The sequence below is a fragment of the Rhinolophus sinicus genome, chromosome 18 (genome assembly GCF_057876585.1).
Source record: "Rhinolophus sinicus isolate RSI-liver-muscle chromosome 18, RSI-T2T, whole genome shotgun sequence".
In the NCBI taxonomy this organism is placed as follows: Eukaryota; Metazoa; Chordata; class Mammalia; order Chiroptera; family Rhinolophidae; genus Rhinolophus; species Rhinolophus sinicus.
In genome coordinates, this window is record NC_142518.1 from 89,094,919 (window position 1) to 89,102,154 (window position 7,236).

Consider the following 7,236-nt stretch of genomic DNA (forward strand, 5'->3'; position numbering starts at 1 on the left):
TCCACACTTCTCCCTTTCTTCCTCCCCCCGCTCATGCGAATCTCCAACCTGTAGGTGACTTCGGTAGTCAACCTCTTTGTCTTGCCTGTCTGCTGTGCAGGGAGTCCTTTGTGGAGTTTTTGTTGTTCGATTCGTAAATTCCAGGGGAGCTTTACAGAGGCTCACCTCACACCGCCATTTTTCCTCCGTTCCCCACTGCTGGGTTTTAAGCAAGAGAGTGATATAATCAAATCTAATTTTTAATTAATTTTTTGGTTGACATTAGTTAGTAAAAATATATAGTCTTGAAGTGTACATTTCCATAATACATTATCTATATATTTCATTGTGTGTTCACAACTCAAAGTCAATTTTCCTTACATTACCATGTATTTCATCCCCTTTACTGTCTTTTACCACTCCCCCTCACCTCTTAGTTTGTGGTAACCACTTAACTGTAGTCTGTGTCTATGAGTTTTTGTTTGTTTGTCTTGTTCACATGTTGCTTTCAGTTTTACCTCTCACATATGAGAGAAATTATACGGTTCTTGACATTTTTGGTCTCACTTATTTTTCTTAGCATGGTAATCTTAAGATACCTCCATGTTGTTGCATGAAATGGGAGAAGATATTTGCAAACAGTACCTCTGATAAGAGGCTAATATCCAACATACATAAAGAATGCATATGAGGTGTAACAATTAGTTTTATGAACTCATCCTAGAAAAAGTGCTACATACCTCATTGCTGAATAACACTATAGTCACCTTCAAAGTACTCCCCTTGGGAAGCTATGCACTGATACAAGTGCCTAATCCACCCTTCAAAACAATTTTGGAACTCTTTTTGTGGAATGGCCATCAGAGCTGTCATCATATTACCCTTGATGTTCTGAATGTTATCAAAATGTCTTCCTTTCAATATTTCCTTTATCTTCAGGTAAAGAAAGAAGTCACTGGGGACCAGACCAGGTGAGTAGGGAGGGTGTTCCAATACAGTTATTTGTTTACTGGTTAAAAACTCCCTCACAGACAGTGCTGTATTAGTTGGGGCATTGTCGTGATGCAAGAGCCATGAATTGTTGGTGAAAATTTCAGGTCATTTTCATCAAACTTTTTTCATGCAGCATTTTCATCACTTCCAAATAGTAAACTTGATTAACTATCTGTCCAGTCATTATAAATGAATAATGAATAATCCCTCTGATAACAAAAAAGGTAAGCACCATTGTTGCAATGAGTTCACATCTGCATTTAATTATAGTTGACATGCAATATTATTCTACTTCAGCTTCAGTTGTACAGAACAGTGGTCATGAAGTGAACCCCTTGGTAAGTCCAGTGCCCATCTGGCACCTTACATAATCTTTATATTGTAAAGATATTTCGCATACTGCATTTCATATCCCCATGATTATATTGTGTCTACTAATTTACACTTTCTAATCCCTTCATCTTCTCTTCCATCCCCTCACCCTCCCATCTAGCAACAACCAGCTTTTTTTTCTATATCTCTGAGTCTATTTCTATTTTGTTTGCTCATTTATGCTGTTCTTTAGATTCCACAAATAAGTGAGATCATGTGGTATTTGTCTGTCTCAGTCTGACTTATTTCAATTAGCATAATATTCTCAAGGTCCTTCCATGTTGTTGCAAATGTTAAGATTTCATTTAAAAAAGTTTAAAGAAATATAAAAAGTTCACAATTCTTTGTAAATTAAACTGTCTTTCCATGTTGACAGTAAAAAAAGAAAGATTTTACTCTTTTCTATGGCTGAGTAATACTTCATTGTATAAATGTTCCATGGTTTCTTTATCCAATAGTATATTGATGAGCATTTAGGTTGTTTCCATATCTTCACTGAATAGTTGTTACATTTCTGTCCTATACTAAGCACTTAGTATTCAAAGGGAAGGGAGGTAAGGAATTAATGTTTCTTTATTTTTACCTTTTTTAAAATAGTTTCAGGTGTACAAAACAATGTAATAGTTGGACATTTATCATTTATATCCCTCACACAGTGATAACCCCCTCCCCCATCTATTACCCCTCTGATATCGCATACAGCCATTACATTTCCACTGTCTATATTCCTAATGCTGTACTCCACTTCTTGTAAATATATATATAATTGTAATTGACATTCATTATTGTTCAGCTTCAGCTTTAGGTGTACAGGGCAGTGATCAGGCATCTACATCATCCCTAAGGAGGTCTCCCTAATGGGAGGGCTTATTATTTTCCTTTTTCCTCAACTCTCCTCTTATCCCTCCCATATACTTGGCATGTTTTATCCATTCACCCTTGAAAATATATCCCAGTCCGTTTGGTCTCTCTCCATATCCACTAGTAACACTGAAGCTGAAGCTATCATTATCTCTTTCTTTGATTTAAATTACTACATTATCCTCCCACTGGCATTCTTCTTTTCACTATTTCTATACTTCAATGCATTTTCATTCTCATTTGTTTCTATGTATCTTTTGATCTCTTCTTTGACCCGGTCATTCTTTAAAAGTATGTTGTTTAATCTCTATGTATTTGTGGTTTTTCCTGCTTTATTTTTGCAGTTGATATCCAATTTCAAAGCCTTGTGATCAGAGAATATTCTTGGTATGATATCAATCTTCTTAAATTTGCTGAAGTTAGTTTTATGTCCCAATGTATGGTCTATTCTTGAGAATGTTCCATGTACACTAGAAAAAAATGTATAGTCTGAAGTTTTAGGATGAAATGCTCTATAATTGTCAGTTATGTCCATTTCATCTAATGTGTTATTTAGTGCTGCTATTTCATTATTTATTTTCTGTTTGGATGATCTATCCATAGCTGTCAATGATGTATTTAGGTCCCCTAGTATAATTGTGTTTTGGTCAATTTCTCCCTCTAGTTCTGTTGGTAGTTGCTTGGTATATTTTGGTGCTCCCTGATTGGGGGCATAAATATTGATGACTGTTATGTCTTGTTGTATAGTCTCCTTTACCATTATGAAATGTCCATCTTTGTCTCTTGTTATCTGTTTCACCTTGAAGTCTGTTTCATCTGATATCGTTATGGCTACACCTGATTTTCTCTGGGTACCATTTGCTTGGAATGTCAATTTCCACCCTTTCACTTTGAGTCTATGCTTGTCCTTGTAGCTGAGATGTGTCTCTTGGAGACAGCATATGTTGGATTTAGTTTTTTTCATTCAATCTGCTACTCTGTGCCTTTTTATTGGTGAGTTCAGTCCATTTACATTTAGGGTGATTATTGATATGTGAGGATTTCCTATCTTTCTATCTTTAGTTTTCTGGTAGGAGTGTGTCTCCATTGTTTCTTTGCCTTTTTGTTGTTGTCTGTTATTTCCATGTGGTGGTATTCTATGATGTTTCCCTTTGTTTCCTCTTTTATTACTTTTTAAAAAAATGTCATCATTTTTGTTGCCACTCCTGTCTTGTAAGTCTTCAATTAATACTTGATTTAATGGTAGATTTAAAGGGAATAATATTTTGACACTCAGACCAGATGAGTGCAAAAAGAAAGAGCTATTCTATTTAATATAAGAAAGGTATCATGGAGGACTCCTGGGGCAAAAATCTTATGACTTTCTGCAAAGAGAAGTTGGATCTCTGAATGGTATGAAAATGACAAGCAGAGTACTAAGATCTGAATGCTGAGATCTGAGAGTGTGTATTAGGTCCGCCACCATTATTTCCTGCGGTGGAAGTTATCATCTGCGAATGGATTGCTGACAGGAGAGCAAAGGCTTTGGTTTTGTGTAGGGTTGATATTCAAGCATTTTTCCTTACAATGGCACCACGGTTAGAAATATCCCCAGAAGAATTCAAAGCATCACAACAGTGGCTGGATGGTTTCCTTCCACAATATGAACTGTCTCTAAGATTGACAACACTGTTGAAGCTGGAAGATACTTAAATTATTAAATGTGCAATTGCATTCAAGTCCTTTGTTGATGGCCTTGACTTTTCTATATGTCAACTCTCCAACATGATTACTATGGATGAAACTGCAGTGTTTATGGGCCAAGGATCTCAAATGACAATTGATCAGAGGGGTGCCTCGTCAATCTACATTCCCTCCCCTGATTATGAAAGTGCATGTGTTACTTGTATTTTGGCAATTTGTCTGGGTGGAAAGAAAGCCCCACCTGTAACCATCACTAAGGGTAAAAAAGATAAGGTTGAACATGTTTCAGGCATTTATGTTCTTGAAACCGAAAAAGCCTGGTGCACATAAGCATTCATAATGAAGTGGGTCCATTTAATGCTGCCACTTGTTTTGCAAGGTGGCCAAAAGTTCTGCTTGTCTGGGATTCAGCCAGCACTCACTGTGCTCAAGACATGAAGAACTTCCTTACATAGAAGAGTAGATCAAATAATGATTCCCGCAGGAATGACTGCCTATCTCCAGACTCTAGATATTGCAATAAACAAGCCATTCAAGGACAATTTGCACATGGAAATCAATGACTACATGGAAACTAGAATGGAGAGAAATCAGCGTGGAATCTTTGTGAAGCATAGCCTGCAAGAGGTCTTCACGTGGGTGAAGTATGGGATAAAATCACTGACAGCTCTGTTACCAATACACTATGAGCAGGCTGCATGGACAAGAAGTGCTGATTCAAGAAGAGTTCTGTTGCTGGACATGAGCGATTGGGACCAATGGTTCTATAGGATATGGAGTCGTACGAAATTCAAGCCAGAAATCAGGGTATGGAGAGTTATGACGATGTTCCAGAAGATGACATGAATGTATTTGAATAAATGTAGATTTTTGTACATGAATAAATGAATAAATGTAGATTGTTGCACATGAAAAAAGTAAGACATCCCCTGAAAATAAGCTCTAATGCATCTTTTGGAGCAAAAATTAACATAAGACCCAGTCTTATTTTCAGGGAAATATAATAGTGGTAAGACTTTATGTTTTAAAGCAGTTTTAGATGCATGGCAAAATTAAGGGGAAGGCACAGAGATTTCCCATATGGCTCCAGACCTCATACATGTGAAGCCTCCCTTATTATCAACATCACGTACCAGAATGGTGCATTTCTTACAAATGATGAACCTACATTGATACATAATAATAATCAAAAGTCTAAAGTTTACAAAATGGTTTACTCTTGGTGTTGTATATTCTATGGGTTTGGGCAAATGTGTAATGAATGACAGTAATGGTACCATATAGAGTATTTTCACTGCCCTAAATAGCCTCTGTGTGTTGTCTATTTATTCTTCCCTCCACCTTCAACCCCTGGTAGTCACTGAACTTCATACTGTCTCTATGGCTTTGACTTTTCCAGAATATCATGTAGTTGGAATCATATAAGTATATAGACTTTTCTGATTAGCTTCTTTGACTTAGCAATATGTGTTTACATTTCCTCCATGTATTTTCATGCCTTGATAGCTGATTTCTTTTAAATGCTGAGTAACATTCCACTGTCTGGATGTACCCAAAGTAGGTTTATTCATTCACCTACTGAAGGGTATCTTGGTTGCTTCCAAGTTTGGGCTTTTATGAATAAAGCTGCCAGAAACATCCAACTGCAGATTGTAATGTGGACATCAGTTTTGAAATCCTTTGGGTAAATACATAGGATCACGATTGCTGGATCCTGTGGTAAGTGTACATTAGTTTTGTAAGATACAGCCAAGCAGTCTTTAAAGGTAGCTGTACCGTTTTGTAGTCAGTCTCACCAGCAATGAATGAGAGTTCTTGTTGCTCCACATCCTCACCAGCATGTGGTGTGTCAGTGTTCTAGATTTTGGCCATTCTAATAGGTGTGTAGTGGTATCTCATTGTTGTTTTAATTTTCATTTCCTTGATGATGTAATGAGTAGCATCTTTTTGTATGATTATTTACCATATGTATATCTTCTTTGGTGAGCTATTCATTAAGGTATTTGGCCTGTTTTTAAATTAGGTTGTTTGTTTCCTTATTGTTGAGTTTTAAGTGGTTTTGTATATTTTGCCAAACAATTTTTATCAGCTGTGTCTTTTGCAAATATTTGCTCCAAGTTTGTGGTTTGTCTTCCCATACTCTTAACATTGTCTTTTGCAGAGCAGACTTTTTTTTTTTTTTTTAATTTATTGAGGTGACAATTGTTAGTAAAATTACATAGATTTCAGGTGTACAATTCTGTATAACTTTAATGAAGTTCAGCTTATTTATTATTTCTTTCATGTCTCATTCTTTGGTATTATATTTAAAAAGTCACCACCAAACCCAACGTCATCTAGCTTTTTTCCTATGTTACCTTCTAAGAGTTTTGTATTTTTTGTGTTTTACATTTATGTCTGTGATCCATTTTGACTTAATTTTTGTGAAAGGTATAACATCTTTGTCTAGATTCTTTTTTAAAAAAGTAAACATCTAGTTGTTCCAGCACCATTTGTTGAAGACTATCTCTGTTCCATTGAGTTTCCCTTGCTCCTTTTTCAGTGATCAGTTGACTACTTTTACTGCTTAATACAACCTGCAAGGCCCTGTGTGGCCTTGTCCCTATAGTCCTCTCTAGTTCATGCTACTTTCTCCTAGACTGTTCCTTTCCATTCATCAGGTTTCACTCAAATATCACCTCCTGTAAATAGTCTTTACTTTGAGCATTATTTCTAAGATAGACTTCCCATCCATGCTGTCTAGTTACCATTTCATATTACCCTGTTTTGATTTGTCTATTACACTTATCACAGTCTACATTTTCTTATATATTTGTTTGCTTATTCATTGGCTATAGTCTCCTCTCCTCAATAATTTGTTCATAACAAATTATGAACGTAAGCCTTGCAAAAGCAAGTATATCATTTCTTCCTGTTCTCTGTTGTATTTACAGCTTTCAGAACAATGATTTAATGCAGTAGGTGTTCAGTAAATATTTGTTATCATTATTTATTATTGTTATTTATATTTTTATTAAATTTGTGGGGTGATGTTGGTTAGTAAAAGTATGTAGGTTTCAAATGTACAGTTTTATAATGCATCATCTATATATTGCAGTGTGTATTTTTTAATAAACCAACATATTTTAGAAATATCTTCCTCAATATGAACAACTTAGAATTAAGTTTTGGTCCAGAAAATGACAAGCTTTACTTTTATGAAGTTCTTTTACTTAATGGAGCAGGTCTTTCCCCAATGTGTTCCATTAGTCTATGTTTTAATGCTAATGTATAATTGCTTCAAATGTTGGCCATGTTGAAGGGCCTGTGCTAAATGCATCTATACTTGATCCAATTTTTTCCCACAAT